Source organism: Bos mutus, chromosome 1 (genome assembly GCF_027580195.1).
Source record: "Bos mutus isolate GX-2022 chromosome 1, NWIPB_WYAK_1.1, whole genome shotgun sequence".
NCBI lineage: Eukaryota > Metazoa > Chordata > Mammalia > Artiodactyla > Bovidae > Bos > Bos mutus.
In genome coordinates, this window is record NC_091617.1 from 126,388,007 (window position 1) to 126,410,570 (window position 22,564).

A 22,564-nucleotide genomic window follows, 5' to 3' on the forward strand; every position below is an offset into this window, starting at 1 on the left:
ATATTTCAGAAAGACAATGCTATCTTAAAATATAACTACTGATTCCTTGAACATGATATGCTGACTCCTCCTTCAGAAACTTCCAAGTAAGTCTAGGGTGGTAATGTCTGTGGCAAAAGGCAGTCTCCTCCAAAGACTGGCAGAATGTGATCATTCTTTTTACCCACTCAGACTTCATTTTAACATCAGGACTGTTATACTGATGACGACTTAGAAAATATTCTTCAATTTGTTAGAATAAAAAAAGATAAAGCTCAGTATCACCTAAAAGAGGAAGAAGGTTACAGCCACACTATCAGGAAGCAACCCTGACTTTGCGAAGAGAAGCTCTGGTGTGTTAATACACTAATATGTTTGGATGAAGACACTGGGACCTCAGGGTAAGTGAACTTTTACCCTGAGACCTCAAAACTTCAGAGTTGCTGGGGGGTAAAGTTGTTGGGAATAGACTATGAGCTAAAGAACAAGATGGCAAGGCCCTGGAGCTGATCTGTGGTTCCTGGGCTGGTCCCTGGTTGCAGGCATTCTCCCAACTCCATTGCTGGAGAAGGCACCCCACTCCAGTACTCTTGCCTGGAAAATTCCATGGATGGAGGAGTCTGGTAGGCTGCAGTCCATGGGGTCGCAAAGAGTCGGACACGACTGAGTGATTTCACTTTCCCTTTCCACTTTCATGCACTGGAGAAGGAAATGGCAACCCACTCCAGTGTTCTTGCCTGGAGAATCCCAGGGATGGGGGAGCCTGGTGGGCTGCTGTCTATGGGGTCGCACAGAGTCGGACACGACTGAAGTGACTTAGCAGCAGCAGCAGCAGCTCCACTGTATCAACAAGCACAGGAATACTAATTCTCCAAACATTCTTCTCTTTCCCTCATCCTAACTAGCTCAGGCCACTTGTTTTTCAGGGGCTCCCATCCCAGCATCCTCGGATCCTGCTGCTCTGGAGAATACAGCCAGCCTATAATCATTCCAGTGCCCGTATCTGCTCACCCAGAAAAACACTGCCTTCCCCATCCTGCAGCTTTCCAAACACCAACCTTCTGGAAACTTTCTTGTTCAACAAAGGCAGAACAAAAAGAAAGAACACCTCACCTTACTCCTGTTTAGCTCTCTACCATTTATAAAGCAGGCTTCCCTGGTGGCTCAATGGTAAAGAATCTGCCTGCCAGGCAGGAGACATGAGTTGTATCCCTGGGTCGGGAAGATCCCCTGGAGAAGGAAATGGCAACCGACTCCAGTACTCTTCCCTAGGAAATCCCATGAACAGAGGAGTCTGGCGGGGCTACAGTCTATAGGGTCGCAAAGAGTCGGACATGACTTAGTGACCAAACAACGACGACGTCTACAAAGCACTTCCGCACACAACATCTGATCTCCTTTCTCACAACACCCCTGTGGACTGTGAAATAATATTTCCATTTCAAAGATGAAGATGTTAAAGCTCAGAAAAATTAAACCAAAATCCAAACACCACATGGCTTTAAGTTGACCAGGTTGAGTTTTTCAACCCTGATCGTGTGACTCTGGATCAAATTCTTTCTAGCATACTTAAAAGGAAGACTGTATTTATGTGATTCTAAGTTTTAGTAAATATAAACCACTATCTCATCTTCTGATTGGTATGTTTAGTAGCTGTGTATCTTTGTCGGCCAAAGTCAATGTCAAATGTGTACTTGCCACTCAAAAAACTACACATCATCAGCTATTTTTACCAATAAAATGGGGTTTTCCTGTTCAGCCTATGTACCACAGACATACTGCTGACTAGCTGATCATTTATGCATTTTACTTCATATTCTCTGCCATTCTGCATGACTTGACCATACAGTGCTTTATTTAATTCATTCTGTAAAATGGGAATGATGCCTGAGATGATTATGATGATAGTTAAATGAGGCATGATTACAGAGACCTCAGCTAGCAGGTGTTCCCTTCAGTTCAGTTCAGTGACTCAGTCGTGTCTGACTCTTTGCGACCCCATGGTCTGCAGCATGCCAGGCTTCCCTGTCCATCACCAACTCCAAGAGCTTACTCAAACTCAAGTCCATTGAGTTGGTGATGCCATCCAACCATCTCATTCTCTGTCATCCCCTTCTCCTCCTGCCTTTGACCTTTCCCAACACCAGGGTCTTTTCCAATGAGTCAGTTCTTCACACCAGGTGGCCAAAATACTGATTTCCTTTAGGATTGACTGGTTTGATCTCCTTGCAGTCCAAGAGTCTTCTCCAACACCACAGTTCATAAGCATCAATTCTTTGGCGCTCGTCCTTCTCTATGGTCCAACTCTTAGATCCATACATGACTAATGGAAAAACCATAGCTTTGACTAGATTTGACTAGCTTTTAACTAGGTGGTCACTTAATGGTATTATATACTACTGCTTCTACTGCTACAACTTCATTACATTCACTAAAACCAAGTAGAGTTTTTTAAAAATATTTATTTATTTGGCTGCACCAGGACTATGCACTAAGGATCTTCATTCTTTATTGTGGCACACAGGATCATTTTAGTTGTGGCATGCGAACTCTCAGTTGCGGAATGTGGGATCTAGTTTCCTTACTAGGGATCAGACTTGGGCCCCCTGCTTTGGGAGTGTGGAGTTTGAGCCACTGGACCACCAAGGAAGTCCCTTAAGTAGACTTTTGTTTTCTAAAAAGTGCCTGATGTACTACAAGGCAGTATGGATACCATGATTCAGAGAAGCAGAAAAATGATTTCGTCCCCTTGGCCTTATTTAATCCTTTATTTCTTTTCAGAAAGCTCCTGGAGCCCACAGTCCAATGGAGGACACAGACATGCAGACAAACAGCTCCTCCGTGATGATGGAAGTGCTCTAATGAGCACGCCCAGGGCTTTGAAGGAGGCAGCCTTACACTGAGTTTGGGGAAGAATAGTCAGGGAAAATGAGGTGGAACCAAGTCTTGAGAGACAGGGAGAATTTCTCTGGGATCTAAGAAGGAAAAAGGCATTCTATTCTAATAAGAGGTCAGGCAAAGGCAAAGGAGCAGGAAACAGAATGACGCATTTGGAGACTGGCAAAGAGGTGGGGCTTCCCACATGGCTCAGTGTTAATGAATCTCCAATGCAGGAGACGCAAGAGACACGGGTTGGATCCCTGGACTGGAAAGATCCCCTGGAGAAGGGCATGGCAACCCACTCCAGTATTCTTGCCTGGGAAATCCCATGGCCAGAGGAACCTGGTGGGCTACAGTCTGTGGGGTTGCAGAGAGTCAGACCTGACTTAGTGACTAAACACACAAAGAGGTGGGATGTCTGCTGCACAGACGTTGGGCAGGGCCGGATGGGAGATGGAGATGGAGAGACTGGCAGGGACCTTGATCCTCTAGCCTGGTAGAGAAACCTTACCTGCATACTTGAATCACCTATGAGAACTCGAGAACATGAACACTCAGGCTCCATCTCGAGATTCTAATTTGTTTGGTCTTGAGTAAAAAGAAAAAACTCTCCAGGTGATTCTAATGTGCACCCAGGACAATGGTGAGTACTTTAAAAGATCTGAAGCAGAATCATTTAGACAAATATGCAGACAGGTCATTCTGGGAGCAGTTTGATGAGAAGGATGTCTGGAGGGGGCCGGAAAGAAGGCAAGGAGACAGCTGGGGATGACAAAGAGAGAAATAAGTAAAAGCTATTTGAATGGAAGAATCAACTAGTTATAAACTCGAGGAGAGAGAAAGGGGGAACAAGACCAGAGGGCTGGTCTGGCAGAAGAAGAATTAAGTCAGTGTGGCCTCTGAGGAGCCTGGTGGGAGACGCAGCTGGCACTCTCAAGCAGGACGCCTCCACAGTGGACTTTGATCCACGATGGACTTTGATGCTACGAGGAAGCTGGGCTGAGGATGCAGCCATGCATCGCACTGACACACAAGCTGGCTGCACACAAGAGCATGGATGCTGCCCAAGGAAAGCAGATGAAAAAGAAATAGGGCAGAAGAAGGAACTTGACCAATACCAATACTGAGAGGTGATTGGATGTATCAGAATCACCTGGAGGTTCTTACTAAAAATTTAGTTTCTTGGTGCTACCCTAGACTGAATCACAACAGCCAGGGGGTAAGACCCCAGAAACTGATTTTTCCCAAGTTCCCAGGCACTTCTGAATCAAGGTTAGGCTGGACACTGTATCAGTTTGCTAACATTGCCATAACAAACTACCACAAACTTGGTGACTTAAAACAACAGAGATTTATTCTCTCACAGCTAATGGAGGCCAGAGGTCCAAAACCAAGACGTAGGCAGGGCCGTGCCCTCTCTGAAGCCCCCAGGGGGAGAATCCTTCCTGCCTCTTCCAGCTTGTGATGGTTCTACGGGCCCTTGGCCTGTGGCTGCATAACTCCAATCTCTGCCTTCATGTTCACATGGCCCTCCCCTCTTTCTGCATCTCTCTTCTGTGTGTCTCTTATAAGGACACTTGCCATTGGATTCAGGGTCCACCTGATAATCCAGGATGAATTCATCTCAAGATCCTTAAACATTTACATCTGTGAAGACCCCCTTTTTCCCCCAAATGTCACATTCACAGCTTTGGGGATGTAGAAACATCCTTGGCGGGCTACCAGACACCATGACAATAACTTGACTGGGTGGATGGGAGAGGGGACTGGAGTCCAGAACTCCAAGCTAAGTTCTCCAACAGTGGCAGGAAGAGGTGGGAAAAAGAAAACACTCTCTCTCTCAACCGAGAGAGAGTCATCTGCTAAGTACACAGCTCCACTTCTAAGTCTCGTGCAGCCCTAGGGATCCCAGGCCACTAAGTATCCAGGACTCCATCTGAAAGTACTTTAGAAAACAGAAAAAAGCACCACAATTACCGATTGATAAAATACTAGACCACGTTACCCTCAAAATAGAGGTGAGAGCTTTGAAGGGCTGAAAAGGCTTTTATTAATTTGCTTTCTAAACTAAGTGAATTTGATATGAAGCTAGGATTTCATCTCTAAGATGCTGTGGCCATTTTCTCCTCACCACCTTAGTAACTTCCAGTCCAAACAATAAGTCACCATGGGAGCATGGCATCAGTTATTTCCATTTTCTGAAATATTTCCTAGGAGGGATTTCCCTGGCAGTCAGGGGGTACGGGTTTGATCCTTGGTTGGGGAGCTAAGATCCCATATGCTTTGTGGCCCAAAACCCAAAAAAACATTAAAAAAAAATCCACAGAAGCAATAATGTAACAAATTTAATAAAGACTTTAAAAAACAGTGCACATCAAAAAAAATTTTTTTAAAAAGTGTTTCCAAGGAGCGGGCGATATTCTTCAGTCACCAACTCTGAAGAAGGTTCAGTTATACCCCACTTCTCATCACCTACCAGTGCCCCAAAATCTTCACGGACTGACCTCATTTTTATATCTACACATGCTCTACCTTCAAAGTTCTATATTATTACTATTTGGTGGGCTCCCTGATGCACAAAAGTGGTCTATCCTCTAACAAGGAATTCCCCTGCTTGGCAAAAGGGTTTGCATGGCCAAAGGGTCAATGGCAAGTGGTGGGGGTGTGTGAGTAAGGAGTCCGGTACTTGGCTGAAGTTAAAGTTGCAGCCAGGGGACAAAGCCTTCAGGATCAGATTCCCAGCGTGGTCAAAACCACCCCATCATACAAGCCTACAGTGTAATGTGAAAGGCACACCTCTCCATAGCCTCCACCCAGAGACTGTCCCAAAGAGACTGTGTGGAGGTACACAACCAAAAAGAAACCAAGTTTCCGTATCTGCTGGGGAAACGACAATAGTTATCATGGTGATGATGATGGTGCCAATGACGATAAAAGCTAATATTTACTGAGCACTTTCTACGTGCCAGGCCCTGTGCTGAGTGTTTGCAGACATTATGACTCACTTAGCACCAAGAGAGCTGATGAAAAGGAGAGTGATTAAAAGATGTTTAGAAAAAAGGGAAGGCATTATAAATTCCAGGATGTTCGGAAGGTCAGTAGAGTGTCAACAGAGAAAGGGAGGACAATTCTCACATTGTCCCAGCCTAGGATGAGTTAGGAAGTAGCTAACTGCCTAATATTTCAGAAAGCATTCTTGGGCCAAGGAGGTCAATATCACAGACCAAGTTTATCAAGATATGCCTGCAGTCCCGTTTTCACCCCATTGCCCAAGACCATCCAGATCAGCCTTGGCATTTAGCTGCCTTGGGAGTGACGTGGCCAGATAAGATGGGGCTTCCTTTGGTGGGTTCTTCCTGTTGCATCCTGAAATGGGCACTCTGAGCACAGAGCAGCTTAATCAAGGCTGCTTTGTCTGATGCCCCTCCAGATATCCTTGGACACAAAAGCTGTGTTCTCCTGACGAATCACTGCCCATATGAGATGGACACACTTCACAGCCAAAGTAGCTCCTTTCTTTGCTGTGACATGGAGAAGGCTCGATGGCCACGAATTTTTCTTGGGCTGGGCCTTGGAGAGCTCCAAGCCCAACGCTCTGCAGGAAAAGGCTGGGCAGGTTGCCACTGAGGAAATCCAGCCTGGTGGATTGAGTCAGATGGCGAAGCTCTACAGCTGCCGAGCAGAGCAGCAGTCCAGAGGCTGAGTAGGCCTGCGGACCTGGCTCATTCAGCCCTACGGTATTTTAAAAGTTTTCATGTCCTCCAGTTTGCCATGATCTAACCTTTCTATCTTCTTAAATCCAGCCTACATTGAACATTCATATCACCTTCCTGTCCCTGTATATATCAGCATTTTAGACCCTAATCTACAATGACATAGAGATAGATCACTTAGGCCTTAAAGTACCGGTGATTCCTACAGTGATTCACAGGCCTCCTAAAATTTAAATGGTGAGATACCAGTATTCAAGCTTTCAAAATTACAGAAGTACTCCATTTTAATGAAGAAGAGGGGGTCAGAAGCCCTAACATGGAATATCTTTGGGTCACATAATATTCCTTCACATTCCCTCCAGTCTGTTCACTCCCATGTGGAAAATTTCCTACTGTATGAGTCCTGGGAGACAAAAAGGGTAGATATCAAATTCTCCACTTTGATTCAAACTGTTTTATTTTTAAATTTTTATTTGTTTATTTTTGGTTGTACTGCAAAGCTTGCAGGCTCTTAGTTCCCTGACCAGGGATTGAACCTTGGTTCCAGCAGTGAAAGCACGGAATAATAACCACTGGACCACCAGGGCATTCCCTAAAGTCATTGTAATGATACGGTCTGCTCAAACTCTGAGAAAGGGAAGATAACTCCTCATCAGACCTCCACACAATCAGACTCACACTCTCAGAGGCATCCATTTTTAGAGAGGGTTCCAGGGGCTTCCCTGGAGGTCCAGTGGCTAAGATGCCGCTTCCACTGCACGGGGTGCAGGTTTGATCCTCTGTTGGGAAACGAAGATCCTGCATCCCATGCAGCATGGCCAAAAAAATTTTTTTAACTAAAAAAATAAATCTAGGAAAAGAGGTTTCCATATTCATCATTAGCAGGTGATGTAACAAGGGAAGCAGTAACTACAGAGGATGCACAGCTCCTTACGGATAAGGGCATTTTGAATTGATATCATGCTCCTTCACTGCATTACCCAGAGAATAACAATTCTAGAAACTAGATCACAGAAGCACAGCCTGGATGTCAAGCAAAAGGGTCAACACAATAAAGCCTAAACCAGCAAGATCACAAGTGTCCTTGGGGAATCTCAGAGAAGTTCTCAGTGGAACAACAGAGATCTCTTCAAGGAAGCAACCGTACCTGGTCTAGAGACTTTGGGGGTGCTGGCGCAGAGCTAATCCCTTGGTCTGGAGACCAAGTAAGCATTTGTCATACTGTGGGCGGGGGGGCAGGGGCAGGTGGGAACCTCCTGGAGAACAGCTCCTGATGCTCTTGCCCCACTCTGCCATACTTCCTCTCCACCGTCAACAGACAAACCTGTGTTCCCAGCAGATCCTCACCTGGATCCATCCAAAATGCCAATGTACGGAGATGATTTTTACGGCCCTGGGCTGTCAGCTATTTATTTGAGTCCACGTAGATACTTTCCTTGCACACACATTCCTTCTCTTTTGTTTTCCACAATCTCTCCCCCCAGTGTTTTCCATCATTTCTCTCCACCTCCCGTTTTCCCAGTTTGAAGCCACCACTGGCAATACCGCAATCTCTGGAAAGAGGCCAGGCATGACACACACTTTGTGGAACTGTCACCTCGCCCTGCGGTTCAGGAGGTGCTGGAGACTGGAGGGACCGTCCAACAAGCCCACCAGCTGGGCTGACACATGACCAGAGGCCCAGAAGCTTTTCTGTACTGCAGAAATGTTACCAAAACTCTGGCCAGACACACACATGGATGCACAATGGTTCAGACAAAAGAAACCGACTGGGAAAAACTGTGGGGCGGGGGGAGGGCAGAGTATTAAAGGAACTAAATTCCTGTTTGCTTCTGCCAAGTTTACCCACAAAATAAATCTGATCAAAACTGAATGAAGGTTTCTGGCAGTAGGTATCCAAACAGTTCCCCCTGCTCACCTGTTTTAGAATGAAATGATCAGGGGGCGAAGGGAACAGGGAACAATTACGTCAATAAATATGTTGCCTGAATTAAAAAAAAAAAAAGTAAAGTTCCCCAGACAAACCTTAACTCAGTGTAGATATTAGCCCACAATAGACTGTTTAGAAAAATTATGCTTTAAATACACTGATTAAGAAAAAAAAAAATCTAAAAATAGGCTGTTCTGTAGAACAGCTCGAGTCTCTGCCTGTGCTTTCATTTTAGAAAACAAATGCTCATGGACTCCTCGGGGGAGGGGTTTAGCACAGGGATTCAAACTCACAGAAAATGGCTACCGGGTTTCAGAAACCTGAACGCAACAACCAGGGGCACTCAGGGGACCTTCTGGAAACACAGGGCACTTACCTTTCACAACAGTCAGTGCTAGAGACAGATATAACCTGGTTTGTTTTGCCCCGCCAGCGACATAAATCATGGCCTCCAAAGTGTTTGTTTGCTGAACGCCACAATGACTAATCACCCGACTTTTATTTTTCTCCCTGAGCCAGAGAACCTCATGTGGGGGGCGGGGAACAGGTCATTTTTAGTGTAAGGGAGCTGCTAGGATTGGAGGTAAGATTCCCGTTTAAGCTTCATACATGAAAAAGAGAAGTTAAGGACCTCGAAAAGTATTTCCTAAAATAGGGACGCGCAGTCTTCTTATCAGACATGCCAATCATTCAATAGAAAAGAAAGTCTTAAAATAGATCATTCAAACATGGTACAAAGCTCTTGAGAGATTTCCTGAAACTTGTCAAAAAACAAAAATGAATATTCAGACTTAAATAAACAACCAAACAAGGTCAGAACTCACTTCACAGTGTATATTCATTTACAGGGAAAAAACAAAATGTTCTCCCAGGTAATTTACAATGCTTCTGTGCAAAAAAAGTCAACTTGCAGGGCAGAGTGGCTAAAGCAAACTCCAGAATTGCTAGACCTTGACAGGAAAAAATCTTAAAGGTCAGGCTTTTTTTTTTCAAACCCGATTTAGCACAGCACCCGGGGTGGGCCAGTTCTCTAATGTCTGAGTAAAACCCCATTTGGGGCTTCATTTCACTGCCACGTCATCGCTTTTTCCATCTATCCCTGTGCCTTCGGCTTCCTCAAAGTGGTCCTCCCACCCCTTCCCGTTTTAAAGCAAAGATGGAACATGCATTAGTCTGAGGGAAAGGGTGGAACAGGCAACAGAAGGAAATTTGCAGCAGGGACCCGAGATGCAGTGAGACTGGCCATGGCCTCCCCTACGAGTATCAAGGACCACCCGAGACCTTGGCACACCTGCTCTCTGAGTTTGGGTCAAGGACTATAGGACCAGAATAGACAGTCTACACAGGGACAGACCAGAATGCTGAGTAGATTCTGAGACCAAAAAACTCTTCCCTTTGGTCTAGAAGTGAATTGGCGTTCCATTAGAGCTAATCAGAAATGGCCATGCCTGCGTGAAAATGCTTATGTGTTTGGGGAGATGGATTCTGAATGCCGCTGTCTTCTGCCTGGCGAGATAATAAATTCAGCTCTGTTTTTACTGAATCGCTGGTCTTATTATCTAGTGATAATCAACTCTGCAAATAATCACAAGTGTTCTAACACACAAACAAGAAAAATAACACAAACAGAACGGGACCTAGAAACAATATCCCATGCACAAAGCAGGAAGTGGCAGCTTGTATCTATCTCACCTGGCACAAAGCCAGCCTTCAAGGGGTGGCCGAAAGACCCCCAGGATGCTCTTTTAGCACTTGAACAGCCACTGGATTCCTCAGGACCACAGGGCGACGAGGACCACGTGCACAGGTGTGACCAGCAACATGGGCTGTGCGAGCTGGGTCTTCCTCTTTATACTCGAGAAAATGCTTCGTTCCTCTCAAAACTAAATTATTGGAGACCTTAGAAATTTTCACTTAAATAAGAGAGGAAAAAATGCTTTAAAAAATAGGAGACAGCCTTCTGCCTCTCTTAGCTTAAAAGGAAAATTTTCTTGACTCTCTTAATTGACAAGAATCCAAGAGCTTCGATGGAACAGGAAGTTTGCATTGTGGTGTCTTTCTGGTGACGTTTGTGAGAAGCCTAGCAGGCATGGCGGGCTGCTCTCGTCAACAGAACAGTTGGAGAGAGCCAGTGCTTCCTTGGGCTTGGCTTGCTGACTGCCCATTCCTGCTCTCCTGATAATCCACCTTATGACAGGACCTACCCGTTTCTGTAGCAAACTGCAACAGGCAAGGGACACTAGCTTCTGTTCCCCGTCTGCCACAAGTGGTGTGACCCTGAGCAAATCCTATGACTTCCCTGCACTTCCGTTCCCTTATCTGGAATGTGAAGAGGCTGGGCTAGTTTATTTCCTCAGGTTCTTTCCAGCCATAAAGTTTCAAACCATGATTCCTTACCTCCCATTTTGTCACCTATTGACTGATTCCCCAGCCAGTAGAAAAAAATCCTCATTTCCTCCAAAGCAGAACATCTCTCCCACCCTTAAACCCATGCACTTTCCTCAAAAGGGTATGGGGTAAAGGGCGGACTCAAGGTCTGGCCAGTACAAGTACACCTTGGAGAACAGTGGGAGGGAGCTTCGCAACTGGGATCTCTGGCCAACCTCAGACGTGGAGTTACCATCTGCTTGTTTTAGCACACCTGCTTTTCTGCTGGGGAGGAAGTAGAATTACTGCTGCAAGGAGCCTTTTCTATCACTGAACCAAACTTTCTCAGGTTACAGGTGAGGAAATCAAGCCAGCACAGTTCTGTGCCTTTCCTTCCCAAGGCTGCACACTGGGTCACGGGAGCCAGTCCCAGGTCTCCAGTCCGATCTTTTACAGGATGCTCTTTGACCTCCCCCTCAAGCCCCCACTGCAGGGCTCTGGGCTCTTTCCCCTGTAGAATTCCTTAGGGCCCCAGGGCAATCCCCTAAGGAACTGTTTTAAACTTTCAAAGTGACAGAGCAACTCTGGGAACATAAAGCCCCACACAGGGACAGTGACAGCTATAAAGTGAAAGTGAAAGTAAAGTCGCTCAGTCGTGTCTGACTCTTTGAGACCCCATGGACTGTGGCTCGCCAGGCTCCTCCATCCATGGGATCTTCCAGGCAAGATTACCGGAGTGGGTTGCCATTTCCTTTTCCAGATGATTTTCCTGACCCAGGGATCGAACCTAGGTCTCCTGCATTACAGGCAGATGCTTTACAGTCTGAGCCACCAGGGAAGTCTAATGACAGCTATAGCAAGAGGTCAAACAAATCTTTGACCTTATCAGTGCAGCAATCCACTGGTATCTTCGGTCTAAAAGACAAGCCTGCAGCAGCACTTGGATGGTAGATAAGAACAGGTGAGAAAGACAGGGAGGCCCTGAGGGTAGGGTCCTGATCTGATGATACTTAGCACCAAGCTCATATTTGTTGAATGAATTCAAGTTTGCACATTACCTCTGTCCATTCGCTTCTTGTCAAAAATTCTGAGATTACTGGAATACCAGGGGCAAGGGTCTCTAAACCACAATCAGGAACGATGAGCTATTTCACGCTCTCAGTATGTGACTGGGGAAACTACATGGGGTGTGGAGACAGAAGGCTGGACTTTGGAGCCAGATAAGAGCCCAAAGTGTGAAAAACTCATGTTTACAACATCAGACTGAACCTCTCAGACTCAATTTCTGCCACACCAGTTATCTGGAGATTAGAGTAAGATGGCCGAGATAATGCATGTAAGGGGCAGGATGGACTCCATGAAATTCAGTTCAGTCTTCTCCCCTCAGGGCCTATGGGTTTCGACATAGAAGCCCTGATTCTAAGCAAGGCTCCAGGACACTGGCATCCTGTTCCCAAAAAAGTGAACTGTCAGTGGAATGCCAACAACAGTTATAAAATGAATCAGTAGAGTTTTAATAAACATATCCCCATTGAGTCATCTGATTTTTAAATTACATACAAGGAATGTAAAGTGCAATTTAATAAACATGAGTCAAATATGTTTTATATTCTCCATAAATATCTTAACACCAAACATGTATGTATGTCTCAATCCTTTCCTGTGAATAAATAAAGAGAGCTGGGAGGAGGAGGAGAAAAAAAGGATAAATTATTCTCTCACCTATAAAATGAGGTTGGAAACAATGTGAACTAGTCTAAAAAGTATATGATTACAAGATGTAAAGAAAAAAGAAATATGACACGGATGTTTGTCAACCAGAAGACAGAGTCAGATAGACAGATGCATCAAACTATTTTAATGGTGTGCTTGTGCACTGTTACTGCCATTAAATATGTTATTGATAACAACACTTAAAGTTGCACTGGTTTTTCAAACTCTGAGCATAGGAACAGGGTGTTACCACTTACTCCACAGGAAAAGAAGTTGATATGAGGGCTGTGTCACCCAGTACTGCTGTGGCTACACCGCAGATGGCAACAGTGGGGTGTGATAAGACTACCATTCCTTCACTATCTGGGATCAACGTGTCTTTATCTTATTACAAAATAATTCGTAAACATGAATAACACAAAACTTTTGAGTACAGGCACGTCTTTATGGATTTTAAATGAACCTATCAAGTCTCAGGTTTATCTCCTTTCTCTGCTTCCTAAAATCTGGCATTTGCTAATCTTCATCACTGCAGTACTTGCTTAAAATGAACATTCTCAGGAGTCTGCCCGAAATTTACTGAATTTGAGTCTCTGTGCCAAGGACCTGAGAACCTACATTTTAGTCAATCTCTCAGGTGTAATCTTTTATAAAAAGATTTTTTTTTGATGTGGACCATTTTTAAACTCTTTATTGTATGTATTACAATATTTCTTCTGTTTCGTGTTCTGGTTTTTTGGCCGTGAGGTGTGTGGGAACTTATCTCTCCTACCACAGATCGAACCCACACCACCTGCATTGGAAGGTGAAGTCTTAACCACTGGACCACCAGGGAGCTCCTTCCCAGGTAGATTCTTATCCATACTAAACTGCAGGTCATTTGAACTCTCACAGGATGGACTAGCTATCATGGAAGGTATGCGTGTGCCATGACTAGATGAACATGCTAAAATAAGTCATAAAAATAAGCCTTTAGGTATAGACAGATATTAGACAAAAATACATATACCTAAAAAATTGTAAGGGGAATGGAATTAGCATTTATTAATTGCCTACTATGGCATGGATCCTGACCAAGTTATATATTACTCAATCTCCAAAACAATCCTATTTGAGTTATGGATGGAAAAAGTTAGGCTTAGAGAGTAACTTTTCTGAAGTCACAACCCTGGAAAATGGCCCAGCTAGGTTGTGAAATAGATTTATCTGACCCCAGCCTTCTCATTCCATTGTACTAAGCTCATATGCCCATGAAATACATACACACACGTGCGCGTGCACACACACACACACACACTCTCTCTTTCTCCTGTCATACAACAGTCACGTGGCAAAAGGCAAAATACAAACCTGATTACTGTTAGAAACCTTTACATCAACAGCAATGTAGTTTTTAAGAACTTTCTATCAACGGATATTCTTTGGTCGTCTGTTGACAACAGAATAAAGAGGACAACAACCGTCAAAACCACATTTAACATCTTGAAATTTTAGTAATCGGAAGTGTGTTTTGGGGCTTGCTAGGATAAAATTTTTGCAGTGATTCTTGATTTGTGCAAACTAACACATTTTTTTTTGGAAATGAAACCACTTGATATCCATTCTGCAAGTCATAGCATGTTACAAAGGAAAACAACAAATAAGGGATCTAGCACTTGTCAATCCAATGGCCGTCTTGGGCCTCATATCCCCTGTCTCGTTCATCTGGGCTTCCCTGGTGGCCAAGTGGTAAAGAATCTGGCTGCAATGCAGGAGACCCGGGTTCACTCCCTGAGTGGGGCAGATCCCCTGGAGGAGGGCATGGCAACTGACTCTAGTACTCTTGCCTGGGAATCGTGACCGAAGCGACTAAGCAGAAGCCTAACACTTCACGCTCTCTCCTCTGGGAAACCCTCTAGTGCTGGCTTCCAGAGCCCTGTTCTCCCATTCTTCTTTGCTCTCTTGTCAGACTTTTTGCTAGGTCCTCCATAACGTCCTTCTTTTCTCAGAAGGCTCCATCCTCAAGCTTTGCCTCTCTACGGTTTTTCACTGGAAAATTTGTTCTCTCATCTCTTAACTTTTTTTATATCAGTGATTCTAAACTAGCCCTGGCCTCCCTCTGGGGTGCAAAACCACTGATCATCTAGGGGACATCATACTTCATACTTCAACACTTCAAACTCAGCCCCTCGAAAATGTAGTCGCTCACCCTTCTCCAAGTTGTCTTCATGGGTACCACTGCTCTGGAAATCTCAGTGTCAGCTTTAGCTGTTTTTTCTCTACTCAGATGTCAGATTGGGTCAGTTTTTCCCTTTGCGTCTGTTCCTTTCCCATTTCACTGCTATCATCCATTTCCGGCGTTCCCCAAGTTCCCTCCACCCTGCCTTTTCCTTGGTGGATTCTGGTGCCCTTCTAACTGGTCTCCCTGTCTCTGGTTTCTGCCCTGCCTTTTCTTCTGATTTCAAAGTAGGTACTCGATAAATATTTGCTGTGACATTTATAGAACTCCTAGAAGTTTGCAAAGCACACTCACACTCAACATCTCATTTGTTCCATTTGAAGCTTAAGTTTATTACAAGTAGCATTCCAGGCTTACAATCTGATTTCTGTTACTTGAGGCAATCACTGGAGCTACTTCTAACTTTGAACCTTGTAAATTAAAGCATCTCTTAAATTGCTTTACTTTTGAAGATTCAGTGTCTTGTGTGGCCTACAAGCTAAAAGAGAAGAGCATTTCAAGTCAGAGAGAGAGCCCCCTTGCCAAAATGCTTTTTTCTCTGCTGATAAAGGTGATGGTAACAGCAAAATCAAAATTTAAAAGAAACTCCTTTCTGAAGATTTTTAAAAAAAGTTTTTCCTATTTATCCCGTTGGTATCCTATTTACAAGTCAATCTCCAACATCCTTGGAAGCTGATATTCTGGCATGGTAACAGAAAAATTCTAACAGTTGAGCAATAATTCCTCACTAAGAGAAGGAACATGACCATTATCATGACTGTAAAAACAGAGTAATATGTTTGGTCTTAAATACCCAAATAAGTGCCTTAAATACCCAAATAAGAGCTCAATAAACATTTGTTGAATGAATAAATGGATTCAGAGCCAACCTTACTATTGTTTATAAATTGAAAGCATCAGTGTCCACAGAGGGATGGAAAAGTATGTTAAATTTGAAAAAACAAAAAAACTTGCATCAAGGGGCCAGAACTGTGATACATCAACTACCCTGGTCTCTTCTGGGTCCACTCCAACTGCTGCAGAAGTAGGCGGAGGAGACGGGGGCTACTGGCAGGCACTGTCCTCTTGACTCGGCCTCTCCGGAGTTAAGGTTTCAAGCTCCTGGAGGGCAAGCACTCTACCTTGAACTTTGTGGTCCTAGCTCTGTGCTCTGCATACCGAATGTGCATCATAAAAGTGGTCTGAGAGGCAAAGTCCTCCATGACCTGCCTGCACTTTCACCTTTCAATCCTTCACATTTATACTTTCTTACTTCGCAGAGGTAGTGTGAGGAGTGAGTAAGAACACAGCACTTAAAGCATTTAACATACTGCCTTGCACTCACACACAAAAGTGCTTGATCAATGGTAGTTGTTATCACCGTCATCTGGGGCTCTGTCTATGCCTCAAAGGTGGAGCTTAGTGTGCTGGGCTGTCAATACCTGTCGGTGCAAACAGCGTGCGTCCTGGGGGTGGACTCTTCATGTGTTTATCCTCAGCGCCTAGCACAGTGTTCCCCCTGTAGCAGGCCCAGAAGCTGACTGCACAGATGGCAATCGAGATGCAAGCTTCAGGCCTGCCCCAACTCAGCCCACTGGGTCTCCCTGAAGAGTCATTTAAACTCTCTGGGCCTTGGTGACGTCTGTGGGTCCTTCCGGCCTGAAGAAGCCAGAAGACAAGGCTCACAGAAGCTCTCACAACAGTCACTGGCAGAACTGGAACTAGAAGGCTTTCATCCCCCCTTCATCACCAGGCACCTCACACATCACGTCTCCTTAATAACAGCTTGCCTAAATGTCATTGTCACTTTGTAATCCCCAAACCTGGTGGATTGCTGGCCACAAAGCATAAGCTCCTTGGGAGCGGTTTAGTCCCTCGGAAAAAAACATTGCCTATTTCAAGTAGAGAACAAAAGACGTAAATTTGATTACCTCAGTTAGAACAGACCAGCTTTAACAGAGTTAGCGTCTTGAGCTTTGGAAGAAATCACTTGGAAATCCTTGGTTCTGAGTCCTCCATTTCCTCCACATCTAGATCTAAAAAGAAGTAAAGCAAAAAAAATAATGTCTCATGACTAGGTGCCAAGACTGAACGTATCAGACACAAAAGTGACTTCCATCAGCATATGGACTGAACACCTACTGTCAGTCCAGCACTGGGCAAAGCAAATGATATAGGTGATTTCATACAGTCCTCAAAACATAGGAGACATCCCCCCATTTTACAGCTACATCAAAAGAGGCTCTGAAAGGTCACAGAATCTGTTCAAGGTCACAGAGCTACTCTATGTTAGACCTGGGACTTAAACACAGGTTCACCCCAGATTCCAAATCCTGGGTTATTAACCTGTAAATCAGCGTTTAAAAACTTTTTTGACAGTGACCCACCATTTTTTAAAATCATATTACATAAACTGAAAGTCCAAAGCCTGAAAACAACGCTTACTCTTGCACCCTGATATTTTCTATTTTATATTGCATTATATATTCTATATCTTCAAAAAAAAAATCTGGTAGCAACCCACTATACTGATTTCACAATCCTCTAATGGGTCTCAATTCTTGCTAGAAAAACACTACCCTCAGAGATAGTACCTCACTAGAAGTTTCTCAGAAACCGCGGACCTAATCCTCCTATGCTTTTTAACCATGAGAACCTGACCGAGTCATTGAGCTTCATAATTAGGAGAAAAGTTTCTAACCTTTAAAATATGTCTAAGGCACCAAAATACGTATCATCCATTATGGATCCTTAGAAGAGAGATTTAATTTGGGCCAAAGTCCAGAATGGAATTAGTCACTTACCTATAGGAGAGGAGTTATAAAGTGGCACCGCAGACAGACTAAAACCTCAGGTGATTTATAATATATGCTGCAAAAAGTGGCTAACAGCGGGCGGTCATGTTGTACCAACAGTGGAGACCTAACTACTGCCGAAGTAGGAGGCTGAGATTGCAAAGCCCTGGGGGCAGGGCCCTGCCTTTGCACTTCCCATTCAATTCCAGGGGCTTTGGTGTTCAACCAAGGAAATCCTCAGGTTCCGGATGGGTCAGGACGGGGGTCCAAGTCGCGGTCCGAGGGAGGGGAGATGCGACTGTCAGCGCCGTTCCCGAGCCTGCTGGACCGGAGCCCGTCACGTCCCCCGCCCTTGGGTGCGCGTTGGTCCCCGGACCCCCGCCCTTCAGCATAGCCTTGCAGATGGGCCACAGCTGCGGCGCAACGTGCCCGACTCCGCGGCTGGACCCCGACTCCCAGGGCGCAGGCCCGGGCGTCCGGGCACCTGCGGGCGCCGGGTCCCCGCAACACCTCGGCTCTCCGGAGTCCGCGGAGCTCCCAGCCCAGCGCGAGCGTCCCCCGGCCGGGTTTTGAGGCTCCTTCCCGGGAGAGCACGGGTCGGGCCGGCCTCGCCTCGCCCGCCCGCCCGCACACGGCCCCTGCGCTGGCACTTACAGGGCTCGGCCGCTGCCCCGCGAGCGCGTTCCCCGGGGGTCCATGGCGCTTCCGGACCCGCGAGTCAGGCCGCGGCGTCTCGCAGCACCGCCCAGAAAATGGACGCCGGCGGCTCGGCTCGGCCGGCCCGGCCCGCCCCCGGCGCGGGGTTGGGGACGCCACCCGGCCGGGAAGAAGGCTCCTCGGCCTCAGCCGCGGGCCGGGCTCCGGGGCACCAACGAGCGAGCCTAGGCCCAGGCCTCGGGAGGACAGGGGCAGGGCCGGGACGTGGGGGGCGGGGGACACACCTCGGCCCCGCAAAACCCCAAACCCAACCTGGACGCGACGGGAAAGGTGGGGGGCCCACGACGGCCCCAGATGCCACCAAGGGGGCTGCGGCCTCAGCCTCTCTCCTCTCGGGAGATCCCAGAACCCGCCCCAAGGGCAACCACTTAGGGGTCTACGGCCACAAAACCTAGTCCGTACCAGAACCAGGCCTGGGTTTGCAGACGGGTCCCCAGGTTCCGCATCCAGATCCCAGACAGCATCCAACCCCTGCCCGTTTAAGAGAGGCAGGTTTCAGAGTAAGTCAACTGCAGTTTTCATTTAAATTCTCAGGAATCGAGTGTCACCTGCGCTTTCCCATGGCTGCCAGGAGATATCTAGACAGATTTTCCCAACGTGCTGTGAAAACTAGTTCGCGCAAAAGACCCAGGCCTCCTGAAATCGCGCTGACTGCCTGCTATGCTAGACCTTTCGTCCAAAGATCCAGGGGACTGCTCATTGAAAAAGTATTTACTGAGGCCTGCCACAAACTCGCCTTATGGAGGAGCTAACAGCCTAGTTAGCTATATTGTAGAGGTTTTGTTTTCTTGTTTTCTACAAACCATCCACCTTCTCCGCATTTTGGTGGTATGAGTCTTATTTTTTATATTTTCTTTTGAAAAGATGCACTCCCAGGTTACAGTTTAAAAAGATAAGTCTGTTCTTTGCATGACTTAACATCCTGTTTTTAGTTTGGAATACAGCGCTCTGCATCCTAGTTCCTGATCACGTTTTAAGATTGTGAACATTCTTACAGAAAACAAACCTATGGTTACTAAAGGGCAAACGTGGGGGTGGGGGCGGCAGGGAAAAATCAGGAGCTTGGGATGAATATACACACATTACTGTAAGACAGATAAGCAACAAGGGACCTCCTGTATAGCACAGAGACTCTACTCAATATTCTGTGATAACTATAAGAGAAAAGAATTGGAAAAAGAATGAATATATGTATATGTATAACTAAATTGCATTGCTGTACCCCTGAAACTAACACAATATTGTAAATCAACTATACTCCAATAAAATTTTTTAAAAGTCCCAATGTAAAAGGAAAAAAAGATTGTGATGATTCTGAGGAATAAAGTAGAATCCAATATTATATACAAAGTTGGTAAAACATTTTAATAATCAAGGAGAAATGTACTGACTTAAAGTCAAATAAAAGCATCATGTAATTTAAAAATAAAGACAGGGTTTTGAAGGCTGATAGGTTGGGCAACATGCACACACATGTACACTAGCCATTCCTAACTTCCTCAAAGCCAAGCGTCCTTTATTCTTTCTCTGTGGGTCACGTTCAAAAAGAGCTATTCCACTAAATTGCATTTATTAACTAATGATTTATCTTCCCACTAAAAAAACAACAACCCTGGCATGTTTTTGTGTATGCCATTGCCCATCAGAACTTCAACCAAAACCTGAGCGAACCCATTGTTAATCATGGATTCCAAACTAAAGAAATCTCTGGTCTGATTGCAACTTTATGTGTTTCCATTGAGCCTTTGGGAAAACTGCTGCTGCTGCTGCTGCCAAGTCGCTTCAGTCGTGTCCGACTCTGTGCGACCCCAGAGACAGCAGCCCACCAGGCTCCCCCATCCCTGGGATTCTCCAGGCAAGAACACTGGAGTGGGTTGCCACTTCCTTCTCCATTTGGGAAAACTAGGCATGGGCATTAGGAACCTCAGGTTGGGAAGTGCCAGTATGAGGTATTGCTCTCCACGCTGCCCTGCTGCGACTGGAGGTGGGAGGGTGGCACAGCGAGGCAGTTTGGCCTTTGGATTCTGCCTGCTTGGGTTTAAAGCCTAGCTTTGTCATTTACGAGGCTACTCGCTGACTTTAGGCAAGCTACTTAACCTCCCTGAGCCTCAGCTTGCTCATCTGTAAAATGGGGCTGATTTTAATATTACACTTACCTCATAGGGCTTTTTGATAGTTAAATGGGATAATATGTGTGAAGCATCTGCATTATGCTTGTTGGTGCTGGAAGTCAAGTATTCAGAGTTCTAAGTTTCTACCACCAAGCAGTAAGATCATAGTTCCCATGTGTAAAGCAACTTTTATGCCCTAGAAAATTTCCATGGGTAAGCTCCCAGGGTCACATGCTGAGTGACATAAAGGGATTTAAATACAGGTCTGACTGTACACTCCACTTTCTGTGCTGCTAACATGTTCCCCGTGGTACCTTGTCAACAGCTTGTTAAGGTTGAAATCAGCTCTGGCTTTCCTAAGAGGCTTAGCAAGTGAATGGCTCCTTACATCCACTTGCAAATTCACGAACAGTGGCATTTCTTTCTCATTAGGGCCAAATGTTTCTCCAGAAGTGAGTAGATTTCCCCCAAATTGTTATTAATAACTAAAATATCACAGCAACAGTTTTAAACACTGCAGCCTAAAACTTACATAATCATCCTGTCCTTCAAAATTTTCCACCCTTCCTCATAACCAGTTACATATTCTCTCTCTTAATCATTCTTCTGAGTATGGGGAACTATCTGGAAATTTCCAAGAATGTCCCAATTTGTTATAATATTCATTCTTTTCTATAAAGATTTATTCCTTTCAAAGCAACTAAGTATGATATATTTTCATATCTTTATAATACTTTTCATTTCAGTGTATTAGCAAATAAGAAAAAAATATCCTAAGACTTTTAAGTCTTAAATTTCTACTATTAGTAGTTCTTCACCATCTCCCCAGCATGGCTCCTGATCCTTTTCTAGTGGCCTTTTGTAGGAAGTTTTCCTTGTTTTCTACCTCATTTTGTTTAATCCCTGCATGATTTCTATTATGCTACAACTGCCTGTTTGAGCTTTCTGATTTAAGATTCTTGGCCAATTTACTGTCCCCCTTCTTTCTCTTTTTTAAGGTTTCCATATTCTCATCATATATAAAAAGTCTAAAGCATGTCTCATAAACCCACTTGCTTCCTTTGTTTTCCACCATGGGTTAGGAATCTGTAAGTCATTCCACCTCCCATTCTTCCTGTACTCTGTTAATTTATTGTTTTATTTCTCTCTTCCCCTCATCCTGGGCACTCACCAGGTTCTATCACTTGGCTTCCTCTTCTATAGCTGCTTCTCTCTTTCCCTTTAAGCATTTTAAGAAAGTCCCTGTCCAAATCTTCTATAATCCCTGCCACATTTCTGAAAGGCCTCTTGTGATGTCATGTTGAGAAGTCTACCAAAGTCCTTGCAGAGGTAGGGTGTGGACAGGGGTGGCAGCTCCCCACCCCTGGGAGCCAGGCAGGAAGTAGTAGGAACTGGGGCCTAGAGGGTCATTCATGTCCCACCTAAGTGGGGAGTGGGGGTGTCACTCCCCAGCCCCAGACTCATTGTTGTCAGATAAGAATGCCAGATCTGCAGAGTTTTCCAATGGAGCCCAAATCAGGATTTTTATATAAAATATATAAAATGTTGACCACATTAAAAAAAGAAAATGAATTTGTATCTGATCAAGCCTTTAGCTGTAACTCTAATTTACAGAAAACCTCTGAGACGGAGGAACATGTAAAACAGCATGAAGGAATGCAATCTCAAATTTCTGACTGTGGGAAACTATGAGTCAGACAAATTGTTTCTTCAACAAAATTTTTATGATGATACCAAGGATGACAGGAAGAGAGGGAAGGAAACCTATTGGTTAAATAAAATTTAAGGAAATATTAATTGCAGTATGAACCTTATTTAGAATTGTACTTTGAGCACTTTTTTTTTTTTAATGACCTAACTGGACAGATTTGAATGCTGACTGTAATATTAGCAAAGAATTATTGTTATTTGTTGATATGATAATGATACTGTGGTTATTTTTCTTTTTTACTAGTTGACATTTTTCATGTATTTTTTTAGTATTCCACATTTTAAAAACTTTTTATTTAGACCTGTTTCAAAGTCATGGAAGACTTATTAGAGCAGTACCAAAAAACCCTATGTATACCACACCTATATCTACCTTTTTATCTTTTTTTTCTTGATTCATTTGTAAGTTGCAAATATTATTATTTATTGTAATAATTATTTATAAATATATA

At 44.7% G+C, this 22,564-nt stretch overlaps 1 protein-coding gene across 26 annotated transcripts in view; it reads right to left on the reverse strand.

Moving 5' to 3' along the window:
• The window catches only part of ZBTB38 (zinc finger and BTB domain containing 38), a 145,348-nt gene that overhangs the window by 33,491 nt on the left and 89,293 nt on the right, over positions 1-22,564 (reverse strand). For 8 of the 26 annotated variants that reach the window (XR_011465074.1, XM_070375281.1, XM_070375327.1 and 5 more), the window contains one exon: positions 16,711-16,815. The gene's annotated coding sequence lies outside the window, so the exon portion shown is untranslated. The other 18 variants (XR_011465073.1, XR_011465076.1, XM_070375293.1 and 15 more) reach the window with 16 other exon arrangements.